Consider the following 26,593-nt stretch of genomic DNA (forward strand, 5'->3'; position numbering starts at 1 on the left):
GTTCTGTGCCCATCAAATCTATGTATGTGCCTTTTTTATATGGTCAATTGGAAATGAAGGTGCTATTTAGATCAACTTTTTTCATTGTCATATGTCTTTTTCCCAATTATATAGACCGATCTTGAACAGCAACAGAATAAAGTGTTTGGACTCAAGACCAGAGATTAAAGTTTATTGTCTGTATAAGGGCTAGTAAAAAGAGCCATAATTATTCAAATAATCAAGATGAGAAGTGAAGATCTAAACTAAAGTTGAAGCCATAGAGGTGGAGAGGAAGAAATGGATACAATAAATATTTTATACCCGTAATCTAGAAACTGAATGATGACAGCTTTCTGAGGTAATAAAAGTGAAATCTCAGTTGATTCCAAAGAGTCTAATTTGTGCAAGTGGGCCAATATCTTTCAACATGTAGTGGTTAAGTATGTAGGCAGTTCAGACTCGATACTTATTAGTTATGTGAATTGAGGTGGTAACTTGACCTTTTGTGCATCAGTTTCTTCATTTCAGTGTGGTGATAATATTAATATCTCCCTTATGAGATTGTAGAATGAGAAAGATATTACAAGTGTCAAGGGCAGAAAAAATGTGGAAAAATGTTATATATTATTATTGTTCACAGAAATAAAGATTGCAAGAACAGATTAATAGAAGCAAGATGATCGAACACTTTTATAAGTTGAATGGGAAACCTCTTTGGGACATTCAGCCATAAATGTCCAATAGTAAATTTTGATTTATAGGTTTGGGAGAAATTCATGTGGAATTTATTAGTAATATTTTTTAAACTATGGCTTTGTATGAAGCCATCACGAAAGACAGTATGTAATGAGAAGGGCAAAGTGTCAAAGATGAAGTGCTGAGGAAAAAATATTGTGAGGTACACATGAACAATTAGAAAGGAATAACCAGAGTGATAGGAAGAAAACTAATTCTGTAGTGGAATTGTCAATATGGAGGTCATTGGCAGCTTCAGTTGTAGCAGTGTCCATGCCTAGATCTCTGAGAAAGTGCATAAGCCCTGAAGAGATGTGAAAATAGTACAGGCAAACTACTTTCTAAGAGGGGATGATGAGAAGCAGAAAATAGAGAAAAATGATAGCTATACAGAATGCCAAGTTTAGAAGGGTTTCGTTTGTTTGCCTTATTTTCCCTTTTCTTTTAAAATACTTAATTTCAGCTGTCTTTCAAGTTCCTGTCCATTGAATCATTTTCTAGATACTACAATGGCAACAAAACAAAACATCTTCATGTATGTAAGATACCTGACATGATTTCCAACAGATGATTTTTGCCCTCTCAAGTATTAGAAGTCTATTCCCATGGGAAACTTGTCTTAATTAAACCATTCACTGAGTGTAAAATAAATGTATTTGTTTCCTGTTTCAAAAGAATATTTATATAGTTTGTGGAAACCTGATCAAATTTCTTTTTTTTTTTAATTTTATTTTATTTTTAAACTTTACATAATTGTATTAGTTTTGCCAAATATCAAAATGAATCCATCACAGGTATACATGTGCTCCCCATCCTGAACCCTCCTCCCTCCTACATTTATAAGTGGTCTTCTGCTACTGTTTGATATCTGACTAGTCAACTCACATTTTGTGGTGGAGTTATCATCTGATGCGACTCTTGAATTCTGACAAGCTCTCTGGTGGCTCAGATGGTAAAGAATCCCCTGTAATGCAGGAGACCCAGGTTTGATCCCTGAGTCAGGTAGATCCCCTAGAGAAGGGAATGGGTACCCACTCCAATATTCTTGTCTGGAAAATTCCATGGACACAGAAGCCTGGCGTGCTACAGTCCACGGGGTCACAAAGAGTCCGCATGACTGAGTGACTAACACTTTCACTTTCACAAAAATCAGTCTTAGAATGTTTAGCTAGACCTATCTTTCCAGAAACATCAGTGAATTAAGCATGATGTGTAACACTTTGGTCATCATGTAGCTGGAAACAGGCTACCGATTTGTGTGTCCGAGATCCCAAGATGTCATGGCAAAAGGGATGGACACAGATCTTAGAAAGCAGAGATGCTGCTACTGTATGTACACTGTCCACTCTAACCCGCTCTAGTTCTTATCAAAAGCATTAATAAATTAATCTGAGTTTTTGAAATATCTAATACTGAATTTGTTTGAAAGATACGCAATATTAGTGGCAGTTGGTATGCTGTCAGCTGCCTATGAATATCTAAAAGTAGACCTTATTTTAGACCTACAGGCTAGCAGGAATCTGCAATGATCATTTATGAAACATATTCCATCCCATGATTTAGATGGGTACATATATACTCCTATTTTTTAAACACAAACGGATGAAGATATAAGCTTTCTGGTTCTTGGACAGTGCTCTATAATTAATCATCAGAAGCATGCTGCCTTGCTTCTTTATATACACTTCTCTTTATTTGCAATACATTTTTTAATTTTTTTTTTTACAAAATAAATTATTATTAATTTGAAAAGCCATTAATTAAGAGTTTCATTGATATGAGAATCAAGTTGTCAGAGCTGGGCAATATAAAATTTGGAATGGAGGAAGTGGACTGTCAGGCGGATCTAGAGTTTTCAGTTAGCAGGGACAGAGGTGATAAAGGTTTTGCTTTGAGGGCATATTAAGAGGTTAATTTGAGATTAACCTGGGTAGGGTAGTAAGAAGACTGAGAAAGCTGAGACAGATTAGGAGAAGAGTCAAAGGCAGGGACAGATATTTATGATTTAAGGGAAGATTAGAAATTAAATAGGAGATTATTATAGGAAAAATCAAATTTCAGTGTGATACAGAGTTAGTTTTAACTTTATGAATTGAGGCCAGTTGGTTGCTTGATTATATTTTATGACCTTTTTATGAAAGCATTGTACTATATGTATATTTTCATTATATGTATCTTTTATCAGATAAGGTATGTTAACTATCTGTATCCTTTATTACAAGGGGCTAAAGAATTTTCAAAATGAGTACACATACTTTTTTAAAACATTTTACTTACTTTATTGTATATTTTTATAACCCTCAGAAATTCCTTCTTTTTTTTTATTTCATTACAGATCAGAAGGCATACTTAATACATTTTACCTTTTCCCCAATATTGTATGTCTTCTTAACTGTTGGTATTTGTTACCTATTCATAGTCAGTTTTAGTGATCCAAGAATTCAAATCAGTGACCATGAGATAAAATTTAATTTGTAACACTGATGTTCATTAATTTTTTTAAAGAATAATTAGTGTGTATGAAGATTAGTGATGACCTTCTAAATTTTTAATGGCATATCTTATGTAAGTAAGGACCTTAAATAGCATTCACACACCCACACCACACCCACACATTGTTCTTGTTTGTCTGTGCATGTTCTGGAGAAGAGTCTATTATTCACTTTTTCTGTGAAAACTAAAAGCAAAATAAGAAGTGCCAGAGAATGATAATAGTGTAGCACAAAAGAAATAAAGCAAAAAGAAATAACAGGACACCCAGCTTCAAAAAACAGAAGAAAAACCCAAGGTTTTTTTTTTTTTTTTTTTAATTTGGCCATGTCATGCAGCATGTGGGACCTCGTTTCCCTGACCAGGGTTTGAACTTGAGCCCCCTACATTTAGAAGCACAGAGCCTTAACCACAGAACCACCAGGGAAGCCCCCACAAGTTCTTCTAAAAACAACTTGAGTAAAACTGAGCAATGGATTCAATGTGCTTGAGACTCATTTTTTCCTAAATTTTAAAAGGGGAGAATGTTATTGGCAATAATCTCAAAGTTAAATGCATACTATATATTTTTTTAAAGTGGTTTTTTTAAGACTCACTGGAACTTCCCTGGCAGTAGAGTGGTTAAGACTCAACTTCCACTGCACCAATTCAACCTCTGATCAAGGAAGTAAGATCATGTGTGCTGTGAGGTGTGGCTAAAAAAAGAAAAAGACGTAACAGCTTGTAAATCAGCTCCTAGAAACAAAAAGTAGCAGTATTCCCATGAATAAGTTTTGAACCCCCCCATCTTTAAATATTGCTTTAATATCTGAAACATGCACAGTTTATCGGACAATGTTGGCTTAGGGAAATGTGAAATTCATAGCACTAAAAGCTCAAAATCACACTGTTGTTACAGATGCTGTATTTGTTAATATAAAAATGCTTAAGATGTTCAAGAGCAGAGAGGTAAAGGTCAAATTTAAAAGCTCTTTTAAATCTTACCTAAAGTTAAATTCCATAATTTAAATTCTAAAGTCAACAAAAATGTTTGATAATGTTGAATGCCTATGTTAATATCTAGAAATAAAGTTTTTTTTTCTTTTTAAACTCCCAAATGTAATTCTATATCTAGATAATGTTTTTATAACATTTTACTTGTTTCAGTTCAGTTCAGTCTCTCAGTTGTGTCTGACTCTTTGCGACCCCAAGAATCGCAGCACGCCAGGCCTCCCTGTCCATCACCAACTCCCGGAGTTCACTGAGACTCACGTCCATCGAGTCAGTGATGCCATCCAGCCATCTCATCCCCTGTCGTCCCCTTCTCCTCCTGCCCCCAATCCCTCTCAGCATCAGAGTCTTTTCCAATGAGTCAACTCTTCGCATGAGGTGGCCAGAGTACTGGAGTTTCAGCTTTAGCATCATTCCTTCCAAAGAAATCCCAGGGCTGATCTCCTTCAGAATGGACTGGCTGGATCTCCTTGCAGTCCAAGGGACTCAAGAGTCTTCTCCAACACCACAGTTCAAAAGCATCAATTCTTCGGTGCTCAGCCTTCTTCACAGTCCAACTCTCACATCCATACATGACCACAGGAAAAACCATAGCCTTGACTAGATGAACCTTTGTTGGCAAAGTAATGTCTCTGCTTTTGAATATGCTATCTAGGTTGGTCATAACTTTCCTTCCAAGGAGTAAGTGTCTTTTAATTTCATGGCTGCAGTCACCATCTGCAATGATTTTGGAGCCCCAAAAAATAAAGTCTGACACTGTTTTACTTGTTTACATGGGTTCTAAAACTGCCTTTAGTATTTTGGGGAAGGGATGTGATCAGGAAATTCTTTAGGAACTGCTGCTGGCTTTAAAAAAAAAAAAAAGGAAGAAGTCAGTTTCACATTTCATCAGTGTGTAAAAAGTTTTCTTATTCCTTCCTTCTGGAAATCCCTTCCCCTTTAACTAGAATATGTGACTTGTAGACACAGGTAGCATGTAATTGTAGTTAGAATAAAAGGCTCTGAGTCAGACTTCCTGCATTTAAATTCCAACTCTACCATTTTTGATTAGGAGGCTGTTGGAAAGTAACTCAAAAATCTCTTTCCTTTAGGTTTCTTACCTGAAAGGAAGAGAAATCAATGAATTCTACTTCATTAGTTTGCATTAATCATGAAAAAAAAAAAAAAGATCAACAATATACAAAAGACATCTGGCACATAGGAATTACTCAATACACATTATTTTGCTTAACTTAAGTTCTTTGTAAGTTCGGCAGGAGGTTCCAGAAATGACTTGTTAGATTTTAACATTATTCACTAAAGCCATGTAGAATAAATTAGTTTCAATATAATATTCTGTTAGTCCTGAGCGAGAACTGTTTGTCAAATTAGACAGAAGAACAGCCCCTTCCTTTCAAAACCAGAAGTTGTTTCTTAGTCAGTCAAAAGAGATTTTGACATTGATCATTTTAGATGTAGCGTATAGTATCAAGACTTTTCCATCAACTAAGTAATATATATCTCTCTACCTATCTATACACAAATGTACTATATTTATATAAATATAATTTTCCCTGCTTAATCCAGTCTACTCAATTCTGAATTTCTGAATATACACAAAATTAATAGAACTTTATTGCTGTTCCAGTGAACTAAAGATGTAATTGAAAAAAGGTACATATGTGAAAATGCATGATGGAGTATGTGTTAATACTAAAACAAGTCTATGAATGCAAAAAAGATTATGGCTCCATACATTAGGTGAGTTCAGAGTTTGGTTTAGAAAGAATGAATAACATTTGGACAGGCAGCAAAGGAACATTTTAGGAAGAAAGAAACATAAAAAGCCTGGTTGTCTGAGGGAAGGGATATTTGGGTCAGACATAAGTGATCATGATGAACCTTAAATGCTTAGTTCTTTGTGTTTAGTAAATGGTAGAAATTTTGCCATTTGTGATTTATTTTTGGAACTTAGGAGCACATGACCAATCAATCATTAAGCAGTTGATGGGACCACCTGATCTTTGTCACCCAGTTCAATTTTCTGCTGTTAGATGTGTGATTTAAAGTTAAATATTTAATTGTCTATGATTTTTCTTTGAGTTGGGCACTTCAGGTGACTTCATCAGTTAACTTGTTTATCCTGTAAGCTGACTCACTTAAGGTTTTTGGTGTACATGGTTTTTTATAGTTATGGCCTCATTATTTTGTGTTTAGTATTGTGCTGTAAATTTGAAAGTCATTATGATCCTAGAATACAGCAGTCACTTGGGTATGCGGCAAGAGTTCCATAGATAATAAACATACTTTGATAAACAACACTTTTTTAATCTATAAGAAAACATATATAATTAGTAGTATATCAATAAAAATTGTGAATAGTTAATTTTATTATGTAACACAGAACAAAAATGTATGTAACATCTTATATATAAAATATTTTTTAAGTAACTTCTCATTTAAGAAAAGAACATGGTGTTTGTGGTTAATTAATGAGTAGTTTCTTATAGCATGAACTTTTATGTCAGAAAAAATTAAGGATTATATTTGCTCTTTAAATATTTTCTTTAAAAAGAATTTTAAAATTTTAAAAAATGAATTATAATACTTTCCATCAAGGAAATAATATAAACACCTTTTTGATGTTTTTTTTTTTTCAAAATATTAGTCAATTCCATTAATCTATAAAGTGTCAATTATTATTGTGCTCCTTTTTCATCCCATCAATTGATTTAGATTTGACATCCTATAACTGCCAAAAAATGTAAATTAAAAATATGTTTCCTATTTTTTTCCTTTCAGGGAAATCTTGAGGAGTTGGACACTTTTCTTCCTCCAGCATTAGTTATTTTGTGGGAGGAGGCTGTACACTGGTAAGTCTCACTCATTCTAATGGCTCTTTCTAAAATTTAGCTAATAAAGTTGTGACTTGATGGTAATATAGAATAGGTAGGATTAAAGACACATCAATATCATTGCTTGACTAATTAAAGAATGACTTTTTTCGAACAAAAAAAATCATTTTTTGATTTTTGTTTTTATTTTATTTTATTTTTTTATTTTTTAACTTTACAATATTGTGTTGGTTTTGCCATATATCAGCATGAATCCGCCACAAGTATACACGTGTTCTCCATCCTGAACCCTTCTCCCTCCTCCCTCCCTGTACCATCCCTCTTGTATTTCATTTTGGCTGCCCTGAGTCTTTGTTGCTGCATGTGGGATTTCTCTAGTTAACGCAAGCAGGGGCTACTGCCTATTTGTGATGTGCAAACTTCTCATTGAAGTAGCTTCTTTTGTGGAGTATGGGCTCTGGGCTTGTGGGCTTCAGTAATTATGGCATGAGGGCTCAGTAGTTGTTGGCTCGTGGGCCCTAGAGTGCAAGTTTAGTAGCTGTGGAGCACGGGTTTAGTTGCTCTCAGCATGTGGGATCTTCCTGGATCAGGGATTGAACCTTTGTCCCCTGCATTGGCAGGTGGACTCTTTAACCACTGGACCATCTGTAATTGTTCAGTAGCTAAGTCATGTCTGACTGTTACCGCATGGACTGAAGCATGCCAGGCTTCCCTGTCCTTTACCCTCTCCAGGAGTTTGCTCAAACTCAATTCTATTGAGTTGGTGATGCCATCCAATCATCTCATCCTTTGTCACCCCGATCTCCTCTTGCCCTCAGTCTTTCCCAGCATCAGGGTCTTTTCCAGTGAGTCAGCTCTTCACAGCAGGTGTCTGAAGTATTGAAGCTTCAGCTTTAGCATCAGTCCTTCTAATGAATATTTAGGGTTCATTTCCTTTAAGATTGACCTTCAAAGAAGTCCTCAAACAAAATGTATAACATTGGGATTTCATTTTGGTTTTTAATTAATCTAGTAATAGGAATACCTATAGATGTAAAATTAAAATTATGTGTAGAATGGAAACTAGTAAATTTTTTAAGTATAAAACTGTGGTGGTACTCCTTATAGGTAATTTTTCAGCTATCTTGTTCTTTGATATAGAGTCCTACAGTGGTAATTGAACAAGCGTACATGATGAGGTCTGAGGCTGCAGTCAAATAAAAGCTAATAAGTGCTGTCAGTTTTCTCAACACATGATAGTCATTTTGCATATTGAAATTCATTTTAAAGTTAAATGATTCTTATGTACTTTTATGCCATAAAACCAAATGCGTGTCTTTTTGCCTCAAATCATTTTTTCTTCTGTTATTTATAAATATTATTAACATATTTTGGTATCATGTTTCTGAACAACCTTTCCCCCAACCATCCAATTAATTCTCACTCACACCCACACTCACAGACACATACACACACATACATTTACTTGTTTTATAAATAGTGTCTGTTATACTAACCATTAGTTAATTTTGAACTTTTAATCTACAGTTTTTGAGTCACATTTCACCACTTATGTACTTTAGAGCTATCTCCATGTTTCTGATGAAACATTTCATCAGTTAAAATTGTTAAATATGTACTCAAATATATGTACATTTTTTATGAGTTACATAAATTTGCCATTATCTTTATATACTATTTTATATACAAGTAGTAAAAATATAGAACTCACACTTAGGAAATTTTTAGGGTAAAATGAATATGTATGTACATATGTGTATGTGCATCTGACTCTTTGTGACCCTATGGACTGTGTAGCCTGTCAGTCTCCTCTGTCCATGGAATTCTCCAGTCAAGAATACTGGAGTGGGTAGCCATTCCCTTCTCCAGGGCATCTTCCTGACCCAGGGTTGGAACCCAGGTCTCCTGAATTGCAGGCAAATTCTTTTCTGTTGAGCCACCAGGGAAGCTCACAATGGACATGAGTTTGAGCAAACTCCAGGAGACAGTAAGGGACAGGGAAGCCTGGTATGCTGTAGTCCGTGGACCATGGGGTGAAAGGAGTCAGACACGACTTAGCAACTGAACAATAGCCATATATATATATATATATATATATATATATATATATATATATATATATATCGGAGAAGGCAATGGCGACCCACTCCAGTACTCTTACCTGGAGAATCCCAAGGAAGGGGGAGCCTGGTGGGCTGCCATCTCTGGGGTCGCACAGAGTCAGACACGACTGAAGCAACTTAGCAGCATATATATATATATATATATATATATATATATGCTATATATATTAGGCACCTCTGTCCAAGGTAATTCTCCAGGCAAGAATACTGGAGCGTGTTGCTATACTTTTCTCCAAGAGATCTTCCCAACCCAGGGATCAAACCCATGTCTCCCACATTGCAGGCAGACTTTTTACTGTCTAAGCCACCAGGGAAGTCCATGGACTGAAGTCTGCCAGGCTCCTCTGTGCATGGAATTCTCTAGGCCAGAATACTGGAGTGGGTAGTCATTCCCTTCTCCAGGGAATCTTTCCAACCCAGGGATTGAAGGTCTCCCACGTTGCAGGCGAATTCTTAACATCTGAGCCACCAGGGAAGCATGCTAGTCTAGTAAACTCTATCAGTTTTTTTTTAAAAATGAAACAAATGAAGTTTGTGTGACACAACCCAGTGAATCCTGAGTGATTCTCATTAATTATGGCTTTCTTCACAGGCCAGGCACCTGATAGAATAATTCACTTAGACTCAAGAATTCTGGGAGATCAAGTTCTACCTGACCAAGTCATAGCACACAAAATCTAGCTTATCTTGTGTGTGTGTGTGTGTGTGTGTGTGTGTGTGTGTGTGTTTTAACCCACTCTTACCAATTTTACTTCTATTCCTGGGCCCCAGAATTTTCAATGATTTTGCTCTAAAGAAACAGAATGAGCAGAGTAATCACTTTTTCTGTTTCATCTTGGATTGAATTTTTCCTGTTCTGAGTTGCCAGCCACTTCATAAAAGTGTCTGAATTGTCTCTTGACGTAATTTTAAAAAAAAAGGGGGGGCGCATTTACTTTCCTCCCAGAACACAGATGAAAATTTAAGAAAATATGTACTCAGATTTGCTGGTGAAAAATCACAAACCATGGAATTCAAGAGTTAAGCTGAAGTGACGTGTGTTGTAACAAGTTGGCTAGTTGTCTGTTTACTGAATAAACAGTGTGTGGTGTTCAAGACACAAGGGACCATTGCTCAAATTTTCAAGATTTTCTAAACTGAAATTTCTCTAATTAGGTAAATTTCTCATGGGGATTCCCTCAGTTTCATTATGGAGCGCCCCCACCTCCCCGGGTCATTAAAACGTCTGACCCTTTTCTATGTTTCCCTTTTTGCCACATATTCCCTCTCAAGACTTTATATTAACCCAATAACTTCTTATGTTTCTTCTTTTTTTCATTCTATAACTTTTATGGTTTTGTGGTTGAACTCATCTACTCTTGTAGCTTCAAGGATAATGTATATATAATGATCACATATAGTGATACTCAAATCAGTATGTCGTCTTAGGATCTCATTCCTGAAAGTCAAATCAACATATCTATTTGATAGTGTATACATTTTTCAACTTCTAATATACTAAAATTGAACTCAAAATATCTTCCTGTAAACATCCTTTTGCCTTTCTCATTCCTGTAAATAGAAGTACCATCTACCCAGTTTTCCAAAAAGAAACCTGGCAAGTATCTTGGATTCCTTTCTCAGCTCTCTTATTATAAAACACACAGAGTCATGTCAGTGCTTCCTCTGGACAGATGAGAAATGCTACCAGAAGTAAGAAAAATGCAATTTGTATTTTTAAACAAGTTTGAAATGTGTTGCTGAAAACTAAATCTATTGAGAGAAGTAAATGATCACTGTAGTCCAAAACAAGGACAAAAATAAAATTCATCCCCAAGTAGGAGCTAATGCTGAAGAATTTTATCGTTAGCCTATTGTGTTTTTACTATAAACTCTAATGTTTTGAATTTTATTTCATTAATACATTAGCATTTCCAACCTACAAATATATATGCATTTATCTTTGGAGAACCATTGTGTCTTTTCCCAATAACTGTGTCGAGTTATTGTTCTTTTTTCTTTTTATTTTGTGAAATATCAGTGGAAATAAAAATCCTCTTCTAAATAGTCATATAATGCATGCTTCTCATATGTAGTGATCAAACACATATATTCATTTTTAATCCTGTTAAATTGATTAGAATATTTGACATACATTTGACTGGGCAATAATCATACTCTAGTTCTTTTCTACACAAAATTAGCATGACTAAAATTATTGTTTGAAAGATGCAGGTGTACATTTCTGCATGTTACTGAGCCATATTTGTGAACTGGGGAATCAATGTTGTCTGAACAAGGTGGAGAAGGTCACATCCTACTCATTTATTTTTACCACAAAATGTAATGCTTATGCTTTCATCTCTACTTTTTTGTACATCATAATGAAAGTTTTCATCCATTTACTTGGTATTTCCCTTTTATTACTGGAGGAGACAATTTCATTTACCTTTAGGCTATGATATAATAAACTTGATAATTCATATTGTATTCTCACTTCTATTTAGTTAGTGGAGGACCTCTCCACACCTCCACTTCAGTGTGTGAAATTTTCAGGACTCTGATTCAATATTCCTATCAATTGCCAGAGTGAACTGAATTAATAGAAGGAATTACCCCCTTTCACTTATTCTACCAAGACTGAGTCTCCAGAGGAATGCTTCAGTGTTGCAGACAGTACATCCCCTGGTTTGCTGGCTGTCCTTAATGGGATGTTAAAATCGATTGGAGCAATTTCTCTGTCACCTGAGAAGCCCTGTAGGTTTTGTGGCATGTTCCAATTTCATATCCTTCTCATTCCTTTTTAAAAATTGTACATCATTAACCAAGTGTCTTCCTCACTTATGAGACCACGACTTCCTTTTTCTGAGGAAACAGTTCTTGTAAATGTGTAATATACCTGGAATCCAGGCCAATACACCAGTGTTTGTGTCAAAGCCATGGCGGATAATATTGCAAATGACGTAAGGCTAAGAGTGCGTGTTTGCAGTAACAGTGCTCCTGTATTGAGGAAACACTGCCCCCTTGTGAAGGCCACTTTATCCTTGTGAATACTTTGAAAATTTAAGCACAGACTATGACATAAAATACACAAAAGCAACTTTATTTTTGTCTATGAGTATCTACTACATTCACCCTCAGCATGATTATTTCCCTGCCCCTTGATAAACTCAAGCAGGCATCTTGACATTTCTGCAACTTTACGATGGTAAAAATGGCCACGATCAATTCAGAATCTTAAAGCGGAGTGTCAACTCATGTCATTTGTCTGGCTTAATGCTGAGACCTCTCAATGTCAGACTGAGCCATTTGCAGACTAGTAATTTAGGAAGGATGAAGCTATAAGCTTTTTCCTCTTTCTCTGTTCAAACCTTATATGATTCATCCTCCTCCAACTTGCCAGTATCTTTAGTTTGGGGGCTTGGTGAGCGAGAAGAGGTACAGGGATCAGCACAGGGTAGGTATGAATACCTACTAGATAGGCAGGTATTTAAAGCTGTTTGTTGTTTTTTTTTAATCAGTACATCTGTGCTTCCTTCAAAGACCCCACCAATCTCTACAGATGGTACATCAGTATCTTCTTTGCAAGTAGCAAACTTTTCTGAGATTCATTGTTTGAACCTTTTTCAGTACTTTAGACATCAGGTCTTATCTCTAGCTTTTCCTCCTTGAGCTCTATTCACGATACTGCCCTCCTTTCAGACAGAATCCTTATTTCATTCTATTTCTCAAGTGGGAAGGTTAAATGTTAAATGCCCCTCAGTTTGTAGCACAGTTATCCAATGCACTGAATGGTCTCCTTAGAGTCACACTCTCTTAATTTAGGATTGGGAGATTATACCCAAATTCCTGAAAAGTCAGTGGGAGAAGATTATAGCACAGCTCTCTCCAAGGAAATACTTTTCAAATGTTATTCAATTCCTTATTTTAATGTGAGTGAGGGATTTTAAATTTACCTAAATTTTAAGTTATCTAAAATTCATCTGAATTTTGCATCTATTTGGACTGTGGTCAGCCAAAATGCCCATTCTAATTCCTTCTTAGATACACAGAGACAGCCTGAAAGAAATATGCATTTTCCCAAGATCAGTGTTGACTAGAGAAAATCTATTAAGAAAGTCAGTTCAAATCTGGCTGTCAAATAATTTGTGTTATGGTTATATTCAAATATATGTGTTGTCACATCATTCTCAGGTGAAATTGCTTAATAATCATAAAGTGTCAAAATTTCTATAAGGAGTTCAGAAAAGTTGCAAATGATTATATCAGAGGTGAAACACTTAGAATTAGCATATTGGTACATCTGCAGTGCTGAATATAATACAGCATTTATCATTTCTTTCAAGTACGACATTATGAGTTAATTGTGCAATTACTATGAAAGGGTTTTGAATTTGTAGTCCAAGGTTGACATTTCTAAGGCGTGTTATTTTCTCAAGGTACTAGACATTCACATTGATCAGTAAGATTTAACAAATAACAAATAGAATTTCTTTTCAGAAGGAAAACTACCTTCCAGGTTCAGAAGCAGTCAGGGTATAGAAACTTCTATTTATAAAATCTTGTGTGAACTTTCTCTGGAATAAATTTTAAAAGCATTATTTAAATATACATATTAATACTTTAAATATGATGACAAGATTTAATTACATATTTCTAAAATATTTGTTGTCTTTCATGAAATATATCTCATGACAGTGACAATGCAAATATTACTTAAACAAAACATTTGGAAATACATTTTAAAATGACTGGACATATGAGTCTTGTCCATATAAGGACAAGGATGTACAATATGACTGAGAGTAAGTAATGCACTTTTTTAGTGTTGACATGAAACAAACAGTCTATCAGATATTTCCCAGAAAAGACACATTTATTTGGCATCAGCAGAAAATTGAAGTTTTTTGGTCTGCAACCGTGGGGAGACCAAGTCGAAGTTCCCCAGGGCAAAAGAAGAAGAAGCTTTTGCAGAGAAGAAAAGGAAGTTGGAATGGCTATAGTAAGTATGTGGCTTTTCATGGGCTAAATCTTTGCCAGGAAAGGAGTCTTCTTTGTGTTGGGCTCTGCTATTGTTACAGTTCATGAGAGCTCCCTCTTTTGATCTCACAACTCTGTGTAATTAAGGTTTTTGTTATTCAGTTCAGTTCAGTTGCTCAGTTGTGTCCAACTCTGCAACCCCATGAACCGCAGCATGCCAGGCCTCCCTGTCCATCACCAACTCCCGGAGTTTACCCAAACTCATGTTCATGGAGTCACTGATGCCATCCAACCATCTCATCCTCTGTCATCCCCTTCTCCTCCTGCCCTCAATCTTTCCCAGCATGAGGATCTTTTCCAATGAGTCAGCTCTTCGCATCAGGTGGCCAAAGTATTGGAGTTTCAGATTCAACATCAGTCCTTCCAATGAACATCCAGGACTGATCTCATTTAGGATTGACTGGTTGGATCTCCTTGCAGTCCAAGGGACTCTCAAGAGTCTTTTCCAACACCACAGTTCAAAGGCATTAATTCTTCAGCGCTCAGCTTTCTTTATAGTCCAACTCTCACATCCATACCTGACCACTGGAAAAAACCATAGCCTTGACTAGACAGACCTGTGTTGGCAAAGTAATGTCTTTGCTTTTTAATATACTGTCTAGGTTGGTCATAACTTTCCTTTCAAGGAGTAAGCATCTTTTAATTTCATTGCTGCAATCACCATCTGCAGTGATTTCGGAGCCCCAAAATATAAAGTCAGCCACTGTTTCCACTGTTTCCCCATCTATTTGCCATGAAGTGGTGGGACCGGATGCCATGATCCTAGTTTTCTGAATGTTGAGCTTTATGCCAACTTTTTCACTTTCCTCTTTCACTTTCATCAAGAGGCTCTTTAGTTCTTCTTCATTTTCTGCCATAAGTGTGGTGTCATCTGCATATCTGAGGTTATTGATATTTCTTCCAGCAGTTTTGATTCCAGCTTGTGCTTCTTCCAGCCCAGCATTTCTCATAATGTACTCTGCATATAAGTCAAATAAGCAGGGTGACAATGTACAGCCTTGACGTACTCCTTTTCCTATTTGGAACCAGTCTGTTGTTCCATGTCCAGTTCTAACTGTTGCTTCCTGACCTGCATACAGGTTTCTCAAGAGGCAGGTCAGGTGGTCTGGTATTCCCATCTCTTTCAGAATTTTCCACAGTTTATTGTGATCCACACAGTCAAAGGCTTTGGCATAGTCAATAAAGTAGAAATTAAGTTCTTATTAATACATTAGTTAAAATGAAAATACCTAGAGCATACAAATTAAAGCTCTCATTATGAACAAATGTATATTTGAAACAATTACCAACTATTGTTTTGAAGCATTAAACATTAAAATAGTATTTTACTGAAGAATGAACATTGGTACATTTATCATGAATGCAAATAATTTCTTACTTTTCTTAAATGGACATTTTTTCTTTTCTTTTTTAGGACTTAAAGGCATCTTAAGCATTTTTACTTAAGCTCTAACATGTGATGTATTATAGTAATTGATTGGTAGTAGCCAATACAATACTTTTAGTAGTTAACTACTAAGACTAGAGCTTTTAGATAATTCTATACTTTATGAAAAAAATTTGTTCAGTTTGAGGTGTGACAATAAAATACATAAGAAATTTGCATGGAGATAATACAAGAAAGATCAATAAACATGAAGTTTGGTGAAATATGTGAAGGTAAAAACATACAAGTTAGATTTATTTAGAGAAAAGAGGTAAAGCTTTTCTTTCTTCAAGTATATGGTAGAAATTATGTGCAGAATTGTTTTCATTGCCACCAAACATAAACAAGAGTCTTTGCTTTTAAATATAAATATATGAGATGGTTAGACAGCATCAGTGACTCAATGGACATGAATTTGAGGAAACTCCTGGAAATAGTTCTGTTGTCCATGGGATTACAAAGAATTGGACACGACTTAGTGACTGAACAACCACAACAGCCCCACTACACAGACATGTGTGTTTATGGCACGGCTGGGGGATCCCAGTCTCCTTTTCCAATGAAAGCCCTGATGTCCTATTTACTAGAAAAGTTTGTGGAAAGACTGGAATGTAGCCTACGTATGGATTTTGTTTTATATGGAAATCCAGAGATGAGATTTTTGAGCATCCTTTTTAATGGAACTAGAATATAGAGTATTGACATTTATAGATATTCAAAATTCTTAAAGTAAAGAACTATTGAAACATCATAGTCTGATGTCTAAAGGGAAAAAAATGAGACTGTGTCTGTTACACGTGTGAAATTATCAGTCCTAATTAGATTAGTCATAACAGTGAGATATATATATATATGTGTGTGTGTGTGTGTGTGTGTGTGTGATTTTCAAAAATATGATTGGGTTTATTTGTTTTTTGATTAATGTCAAAAAACATTAATGTAGGGATTCCCTGCCTACATCAACGGGTGAAAAATACCTCTTTATTTTATTTCACATCTTCCCTGGTGGCTCAGATGGTAAAGAATCTGCCTGCAATGGAGTAGACCCTAGTTTGATCCCTGGCTCTGGAATATCCCCTGGAGAAAAGACTCGCTACCCACTCTGGGGTATTCTTACCTGGAGAATTCCATGAACAGAGGACCCTGGTGGGCTACAGTCCATGGAGTCACAAAGAATAACTTGAATTTTGGACAAACTTCCAGTACAAGATAGTTTTCTGAGATTAAAAAAAAAAAAAAAAAACAAATGCCATCCAAGGACAGCTTTATATAAAGCTGTTATCAGATTTCTTTTTTTTTTCCTTTGAAGCATAAGAAATACTGAAGCATAAAACATGTTAAAGAAACAGCCTAATTACAACCATATAATTCAATAGGCTTTCTGCTCTATAATAGTGAATTATTGAGAACAGGAAAGCAATTAATGGAAGAAATCATTTCTAAAATGGGTATTCAGCATTTGGCTCTAGTTTATGGCATTTTATTCATTCTAGTAGCTAAAATAAAATGTAGTAAATGTAAATCTTCTGCTGCATAATCTACGTAAACTGTAATAAATTAGTTTAATGATTTTACTTTTAGTTTAAAATGAAAGACCCAGTGTGTAAACTTGTATAGGGTGATTTTAATTTGTGCAGTACAAGGGCCCGTGGCATCATTTCCCTTCCTGTTATTTCCTGTCGTAGGTACCAATATTCTTGTCGGACAACATGCAGATATAAAAGGGAAAGTGATTCTCTGTTGCTTTAACTTAGCAAACATTTATTCATTGTCTACTGCACATGCTAATAAATTAGGAAGCTATCTATGAAGTATGAGAGCAGTGTATCAAAACCAAGTAAGAGGCATGAGACCAAAATTGCCTTTAAAATAGGGATTTATTGTCAGACACAGATGCAAGGAGGTGCACATTTCTAGGTTGGTTTAATTCTGTGACACACATGTCATGGAAGATTCTGAAAAATTCCTTCCTGAAGCTCTGCTTTCCTTAGCCAGTGGTCTTTCATTCTTAAGTTTATTCCCTCATGGTCACAGGATGACTTATCTGCCAATATCTAATTTTCTAATACTAGACACTGTCTTTTGAAACCTCCCCGCAGACTCTCTCGAGTGCCACTGACCACATTTGGAAAGCACGTTTAGAGAGATTAAGCATCTCACATTTTCATATTCTGTAATGGAAGATGGATTTATCAAAATACAAGTGTGTGTGGAGAGCCAATGGCAGTAAGATGAGAAAACAGCAATATTTGATACAAGAGGCAATACAGATTGCTATGCTTTCCAGAGTTTAGAACTGTATTAATGTCTATACATGTAGTAAAACTTCACAAAGGGGATAATACTTGCAAGAGAGAGCATGAATGACAGTTTTCAGATAAAACAAGGGATTCATAAGTAGCTGGAGTTATTAAAAAATAAGATTCTCCATTCATATGTATACTAAGTGACTAGTATCTATTTCTCAGAATATTCTTGTGGCATAATAAATGTGCCACTCACATATATTTTTGTTTGTTAAATAATAACAGACAATATAGATATGCTTCTTATGGGTATTGCATTGTGTTGGGCCAAAATTGTTGGTTCATTTTAAGCAGGGAAAAAAAAAAAAAAAACAGAACAAAAAACATGACCCAATAAAATAGAAGCACACTTTTTACTATTTGACTAAAAACAGTTCCTCTTTCAAAGTAGGAATTATTTATTCTTTAAAATAATGAATCTCTAACTTTTCCAAATGACAAAATTAGGGTGATTATAACTTCAATCTCTATATTCAAGATCTGAGGCAGAATTCAATATAACAAAGTTAAAATTACTGTATCAAGTATCATTAACACATTATATGCATTCATCTTTTTAAACATTAACTCACAATGATAATAAGAAGGTTGTCCCATTCTAAAAATTCAAAATTTGAAGTAGAAATCAGTCAGAAATTTGGCATATTCAGTTTTTCAGTTCCTCAATCTCTTAGTTTCCTGTCTCACTTCATCTAGTCTAGATAGTTTAAACTTAGACCTGAAAGAAAGCTTCAAAATTTTCTGAAGAAAATAAAAGAATATCTCTGCATTATTGAGATATGTAGGATTCTAAAACAAGATTTTGAAAAATAAACTACAATTGATGTAGGGAAAGATTCATATTTTTATAGCAATAAAATTAGAAACATGTTTTTAAAAAGTCTTCTTGCTCCATAAAGAAAATAAAAAGTGAACCCCAGACTTTATTCAAGACATAGAACTAACAAACAGCATGACCTGTAAAAACTTTTGGAAGTGGTAAGGAAAAGGACAAGCCAACAGCAACAAAAAATAGACCAGCTTATGAGCAGGAATTTCACAAGTGAATGATTTATACTTATATGAAAATATGCTTTCAGTATCTCTATGTCTACCACATTGATAAACCTAAAAAATCTGGCAACATTACTAATTGTTAGTGAAGATGTATAACAATGGAAATGTTTTATATACCTTGCTTGGAGGAACGTAGACTGAGACAATCAGTCTAAAAACCATTTTGGCATTTTCTAAAGGGGCTAAAGATATGCTTAACCCATGATAAGAAATTTTCATTCCTAGGAATATATCCTAAAGCGGTGCTTAAAAATGTGCAACAGAGATTATTTCTGATAATGGTCCTAGCAGCATTGTTTGCACTATAAACAGACAAATCCAGAAATGGTCTACAGGTTTGTTCACTGTAAACTTTCATAGTGATAAGTATCTTATAGAGAGATTCTCTGAGATTGTATAAATATCCTCTTCTTTCTCAAACTTCCATCCACTGCTTGTAGCCTCCATTCATGATTTTAGAACTCCATTATTTCCTCTGGATTTATTACTTTGCATTCTGTTATATGCCTTCTGGGTTTCCCTAGTAGCTCAGTTGGTAAAGAATCTGCCTGCAATGTTGAAGACCTGGGTTCTATCCCTGGGTTGGGAAAATCCCCTGTAGTAGGGATAGGCTACGAACTCCAGTATTCCAGATAATTTGATCAGGATGAAAACATAAAGAAAGTTTCCACACTTGTTTAAGAACCTTAAAATTTGGGGGGGCTTCCTTGGTGGCTCAGTGGGTAAAGCGTCCGCCTGCAATGCAGGAGACCTGATACAATCCCTGAGTTGGGAAGATCCCCTGGAGAAGGAAATGACACCCGACTCTGGTACTCTTGCCTGGAAAATCCCATGGACAGAGAAGCCTGGTAGGCTATAGTCCATGGGGTCGCAAAGAGTCTTCACTTTCACTTTCATTCTGTTATAATGAAGAAACTTCCTATCACTCTCTCTATCATCTATTTAGACACACTGATTTATTTTTCATTCAAACAGTTATAACCCATTATTCTGAATAGACTGTGTGTGCTGTCTCTTCAGTTCTGTCTGACTCTTTGCGACCTTGTGGACCATAGCCCACAAGGCTCCTCTGTCCATGGGATTTTCCTTGAAAGCATACTAAGGTGGGTTGCCATGCCCTTTTTCAGGAGGTCTTCCCAACCAGGGATTGAGCCCGGGTATCCTGCATTACAGGTGAATTCTCTACTACTGAGGTACCTGGGAAGCCCATTCTAAATAGATTAAGTAAATATGTTTCAAAAGAAATTTTAATGTCACTAACAGCAGAAAAGCATAATCCTAAAACTTGTTAAAATTTCCATCTACAAACCATCCCAAATTACATCCATATTGTTGGAGATGCTCTCAAATGGTTTCACAGGAATCAGTTCAGTTTAGTCGCTCAGTCATGTCTGACTCTTTGCCATCCCAAGGACTGCAGCATGCCAGGTCTCCCTGTCCATCACCAACTCCTAGAATTTACTCAAACTCATGTCCATTGAGTCAGTGATACATCCAACCATCTCATCCTCTGTCATCCCCTTCTCCTCCCACCTTCAATCTTTCCCAGCATGAGGGTCTTTTCAAATGAGTCAATTCTTCACATCAGGTGGCCAAAGTTTTGGAGTTGCAGCTTCAACATCAGTCCTTTGAAAGAATATTCAGGACTGATTTCCTTTAGGATGGACTGGTTGGATCTCCTTGTAGTCTGAGGGACTCTCAAGTGTCTTCTCCAACACTACAGTTCAAAAGCATCAATTCTTTGGAACTCAGCTTTCCTTATAGTCCAACTCTCACATCCACATCTCACATTCACAGGACTAAAACAATCAAAAATGGCTTGGCAAGGTAGTCTTTACTTCTACAGAAGGGTGTGTGAGACTCTTAAAGCTAAGAGCGAGGGCTTTCAAGAAGATCATATGGGGTGGTTGCAAAAGGAGGGACTCCTTTTTCTGCCTGGAAGGTTCCAATGGAAGTTGATTAACTCCTTACATGCCACTATTCATTTAGGAGAAAAGGCCCTCCAGCCATAGTTGCGAGGACCTCTTACCTTAACTGGAGGTCTTCTGGAATCTGAGACTGGGCCACGTGAGCTTTCTGCTGAGTTCGTTTTTCGCTGTCCTGGTTTCCAGCACGATGGGCCTTCCCCTGCGCTGGGTTTCTTCGCCTTCCGCTTCTAGCGCGGGAGCTTCGCTGAGTTGGGCTCCTGTTGTGCTTGGCCTCTTCCACGTAGAGGTTGTTTCAGCCAGGTTAAACCCGAGTCATGGCACCATAGATGTCACGTGAGTGTATGTTCCTCAGTTCTTTGTCTCGTCACAACAAAGATTTGTAGCGACGGACATTAAAGCCCTCGGCGCGTCACAGCTCTTGGGTCTTGGACAAACCATGCTACAGCTCTTAGGCAAATCAGTGTTACAGCTCTATTTTATTTAGAAGATAGCAGGAGAATCCAAGACTTGAAGAGAAGAGAGTGGAGGAGTGCATGGGGAGGGAGGGAGAGAGAGTGAGAGAGAGAGAGAGAGAGAGAGTGCATGCATGCGGGAGAGAGAGTCCAAGAGAAAGCGCTTTGGCTCCTCCTTTTATATGTTTTTTCCTCCACCTGGGCCTGCCCTATGCAAATTGGGCTTAGCCAGGAGTGCTGTTTGTTCTGTTTGTTCTGCCTGAAGTCTTCACTCTGGTCATTGGACCTTCCTTGTCTTTTAGCCACTGCCATTTTGGACTCCTTTTCCCTATTCTACCTACCTAACAGCAAGGTAGTCTTTACTTCTACAGAAGGGTGTGCTACAGGCAAAGGTCTGGGAAAAGCACACAGAGTGGGAAATCCTCTCAATTTTTATCCCTGAGAAGCAGGTCCCCCACCCTGGCTCTTCATAGATTGAGGACCACAGAGTAACAATATTTCCCAGATGTTGCCTAAGTCTTTATAGGATGATTGATAACTATTTCCCCCACCCTTTTAGTTCTTTGTGCATGTCTAGGATAAAGCCCACAAATGTAGCCCACCAAAATGTTCTTAGGAGAAAAAAGCATGAGGAAGTGAAAAGAGCAAAGGATTGGTAACTAGCCACCATTTTAGGAATCTTATTTGCAAGCCAGCTATATACTTTTCTGTTCAACTGTTCTAAGAATGAATCACTTCTTCATTTCTTATAACTTCTCCTTTGATAGAAAAGACCGTACCTTTCTTACAGATCTTGCCTAATTATATAAAGCCCTTATCAGCTACATATACTTTAATTCAGATTGATAGCAAGCATGTAACAAGGTTCGAGGGACAAGGGCTGACACAAGGTGGAGGTGACTATAGCCTATTGCCTTTTTCGGAAAAGGTAGATCCAACTGATTGCCATGGAAAGGGTGCAGTGCAGTCTACAGGCAAATTAGAGAAAGACATATGAGACACATTTAGTATGAAATTTAGGATTTCTAATTTTGCCTAGGAGTAACCCAGAAATAAAATGTTTCAAAAGAACCTCATAACATTTTACATTTTGAAAACTGTTCAGTTCCTAAATCTCAACAGAGGAGATACATTTTGTAAAATTCTATGATGATGGCAGCTGCTACCAGCTGCTCTTGCACCTCCCCATCCCCTTCTCAACCTCCTCTTCCTCCTTGTCTTCCACTTCTTTTTCTTCTATTATTCCTACTAGTTAATAATTTTAGCAGATGCCTCATATAATTGACTCAAGTTTTCAGACATGATATTTTTTATTTATTTATATGTGCTTTTTATTATTTTGTTTGATGTTCAAAGTAAGTATTTGAGATTCATATTATTTTCACCTCTGTACAGATGAGGGACATTGAAATTTTTAAACAAGTTAAATAACTATGGAAATCTGAATACAAAGTTTACCTCCCATTAACTTATATGCTTAATGATAACTACATATCACTCTTTTCCCAGAAATCTATCTTCTCCAAGTCAAAGCTAACATGTTGTGCCTAGCTTTTCAAAGCATTTTAATCCACTGAATTTACTTTATCTCTACAGTTTTATCTTTTACACCTCCCTACAAATTTTCCAAATGCAGCCTCTTCAAAGTCTCAGAAGCATGATAGGATTAGTCCTTCCTCCAAACTTTTTATCACCATGTACTCTTCCTTATCTAGAATCCTCTTCATTTCCTCATCTGTTTATCCAGTTCATCTTTGCTTAAGTCAAGCATTTTACTGCTTCCTCTGTGGTGATTTTCCTCTTCCAGCAAGTTCCATCTTCAAAAAGTGTATAGTACTTAACATTGATGTCTTCCCAGATGGCGCAGTGGTAAAGAATCCGTCTGCCAAGCAGGAGACCCAGGGTTGATCCCTGGCTCAGGAAAATGCCCTGGTATAGGAAATGACAACCCACTCCAATATCCTTGCCTGGAAAATTCCATGGACAGAGGAGCCTGGTGGGCAACAGTCCATGGGGTTGAAAAGAGTTGGACATCACTGAGTGACTGAGCCTTTAACATTGATAGAAATTAAAAGAGAAATAAAAATCTTGAAATTATGGAGTATCTGTTAGTTCTAGTGTGGAATGTGATTAAGATAGTTGTCTCCATAATCAGATACCTGAGGGAAAACAAAGGAAAATTTTACTCTACTATTTACTAACAGTGTGAAGTTAAGCCGTAAGCTTTCCCTGCCTTGGTTTCTCATCTATAAAATACACTCACATCTATGCAATAGTAGTATGTACTTCATAGCATTTTGCCATTTAAAAAATGAAATATATATTAAGTAACTGATAATGCCAAAATTCTGCCTCTACACAGGTACTAAATTAAGTCTTGCATGCAGAGTTTTGGGTGAAGTAGAAAAGAATAGCTTTATTGCTAGCTAGCCAGGCAGAAGGCCACAGGAGGCTAATGACCTCAAAAGTGTATGTCCTGACCTGAAGAGGGTAGTGAGGAGTCTTTTCTAATGGTTCAAAGAGGAGGATGTGATCAGCTCAGGGATAATCTTCTGATTGGTTGGTGGTGAGGTAATTGAGAGTCAGCATCATCAAACTTCTGGTTCCAACAAGTCTGGGTCTGTGTGCTTGTGGGCAGCATATAGTTAACTTATTTCATTTGGTGGGAGCTTTAGTATCTGTGCCGATTCATTCTGAGCTGCCTTGATGGCAGGGGATGGGGGAGGAGGGCTGCTTCCAACTGTGGCACCACCTGGGTGGTCGCTGCGACCAAGTGATTCCCTTAACAGCCATTCTTCTCCTCGACTCTATAAAGGCCGTTTTGCACAGAAGATCCTGAAGTAGTCTTATTTTGACATTGATCTTGCAGGGGTACAGTGACTAGTTTTTATTGATCTGCATATAGACTATGAGATTTTTTTAGGGTAAAGTGTGTTACTCAGTTGGATCACTTCAGACCCTAGTACAGATCAGAGATCAGTTGCTCAGTCGTGTCCGACTCTTTGCGACCCCATGATTCACAGCACGCCAGGCCTCTCTGTCCATCACCAACTCCCGGAGTTCACTGAGACTCACGTCTATCGAATCAGTGATGCCATCCAGCCATCTCATCCTCTGTCGTCCCCTTCTCCTCTTGCCCTCAATCCCTCCCAGCATCAGAGTCTTTTCCAATGAGTCAACTCTTCGCATGAGGTGGCCAAAGTACTGGAGTTTCAGCTTTAGCATCATTCCTTCCAAAGAAATCCCAGGGCTGACCTCCTTCAGAATGGACTGGTTGGATCTCCTTGCAGTCCAAGGGACTCTCAAGAGTCTTCTCCAACACCACAGTTCAAAAGCATCAATTCTTTGGCGCTCAGCCTTCTCCACAATCTCACATCCATACATGACCACTGGAAAAACCATAGCCTTGACTAGACGAACGTTTGTTGGCAAAGTAATGTCTCTGCTTTTGAATATGCTATCTAGGTTGGTCATAACTTTCCTTCCAAGGAGTAAGCGTCTTTTAATTTCATAGCTGCAGTCACCATCTGTAGTGATTTTGGAGCCCAGAAAAATAAAGTCTGCCACTGTTTCCACTGTTTCCCCATCTATTTCCCATGAAGTGATGGGACCAGATGCCATGATCTTCATTTTCTGAATGTTGAGCTTTAAGCCAACTTTTTCACTCTCCACTTTCACCTTCATCAAGAGGCTTTTTAGTTCCTCTTCATTTTCTGCCGTAAGGGTGGTGTCATCTGCATATCTGAGGTTATTGATATTTCCCCCCGGGCCTTAGAAAGCGTCACTATGAACAAAGCTAGTGGAGGTGATGGAATTCCAGTTGAGCTATTCCAAATCCTGAAAGATGATGCGGTGAAAGTGCTGCACTCAAAATGCCAGCAAATTTGGAAAACTCAGCAGTGGCCACAGGACTGGAAAAGGTCAGTTTTCATTCCAATCCCAAAGAAAGGCAATGCCAAAGAATGCTCAAACTACCACACAATTGCACTCATCTCACACGCTAGTAAAGTAATGCTCAAAATTCCCCAAGCCAGGCTTCAGCAATATGTGAACCGTGAACTTCCTGATGTTCAAACTGGTTTTAGAAAAGGTAGAGGAACCAGAGATCAAATTGCCAACATCCTCTGGATCATTGAAAAAGCAAGAGAGTTCCAGAAAAGCATCTATTTCTGCTTTATTGACTATGCCAAAGCCTTTGACTGTGTGGATCACAATAAACTGTGGAAAATTCTGAAAGAGATGGGAATACCAGACCACCTGATCTACCTCTTGAGAAATATGTATGCAGGTCAGGAAGCAACAGTTAGAACTGGACATGGAACAACAGACTGGTTCCAAATAGGACCCTAGTACAGGGCCTAGTAAATAAACAGTAGCTGTGCCTTCAGTCATGTTGAAGGAACCATCTTTTTAACCGAGGCTTACCTAACACTTTATCAGGTACACTTAAAATGTTATATACAGCTTTCCAAGAAGAGGAAGAAGACAAGAACGAAAGGGAGTGTGGGGGTGGAGGGGAATCCCAGAATAATTTCAGATCCATTGAAAAAAACAGGTTAGATTTGCATCTTCAGAGCTAAACCAAACAGATCCTGCACATCTAAATGATATCACAGAAGCGCTCAAACCATCATTAAACACCTCAAGTTCTTATTGTTTTCCAAGCTAACAGTGCCAACCTTTCTTAATATGTAACATTCTCCAACTTTGCATTGTTTTTTTTTTTTTTTTTTGACCCACATTCAAGCTCTACATAAATGCTGAGTTGAGAACATAAGACTTAGCTGGATAGAGATTGTTCAAATCTGGAAAATGGCAACCTATTTTTTTTCCAGTGAGAGAGCTTTTATGCTATTTAAAGAAAAGTCAAGAGTTCACATAAGTAGATTATTAATAGCTTTTTAGAAAACATGGTGGCTGTATAGAGGCAGTGTGCAGGGTATGCCAGGGAATTAATAAACACAGTATACCCTCCTCTGGAGAAGGCGATGGCACCCCACTCCCGTACTCTTGCCTGGAAAATCCCATGGACAGAGGAGCCTGGAAGGCTACAGTCTATAGGGTCGCTGAGGGTTGGACAGGACTGAGTGACTTCACTTTAGTATCTGCAAAACAGCTCAAAGATATTGTTGTATATATCCCTTGAGGGGGAACCAGGACTCTGCCCCAAGGCTGCACTTTTGTTTCTTGACTTCTCCTCCCTTGTCTCCATATTCCCTCCCTTTCCTGATTAGCAACTTTTGGAACCTGCC

General features: G+C 37.1%; 1 protein-coding gene across 20 annotated transcripts in view; it reads left to right on the forward strand.

Moving 5' to 3' along the window:
* The window catches only part of PTPRD (protein tyrosine phosphatase receptor type D), a 2,536,342-nt gene that overhangs the window by 664,572 nt on the left and 1,845,177 nt on the right, over positions 1 to 26,593 (forward strand). For all 20 annotated transcript variants that reach the window (XM_059889411.1, XM_059889419.1, XM_059889414.1 and 17 more), the window contains exon 3: positions 6,979 to 7,049. The gene's annotated coding sequence lies outside the window, so the exon portion shown is untranslated. The remainder of the gene's footprint in view (positions 1 to 6,978; positions 7,050 to 26,593) is intronic.

The sequence above is a fragment of the Bos taurus genome, chromosome 8 (assembly GCF_002263795.3).
Source record: "Bos taurus isolate L1 Dominette 01449 registration number 42190680 breed Hereford chromosome 8, ARS-UCD2.0, whole genome shotgun sequence".
Taxonomy (NCBI): Eukaryota; Metazoa; Chordata; class Mammalia; order Artiodactyla; family Bovidae; genus Bos; species Bos taurus.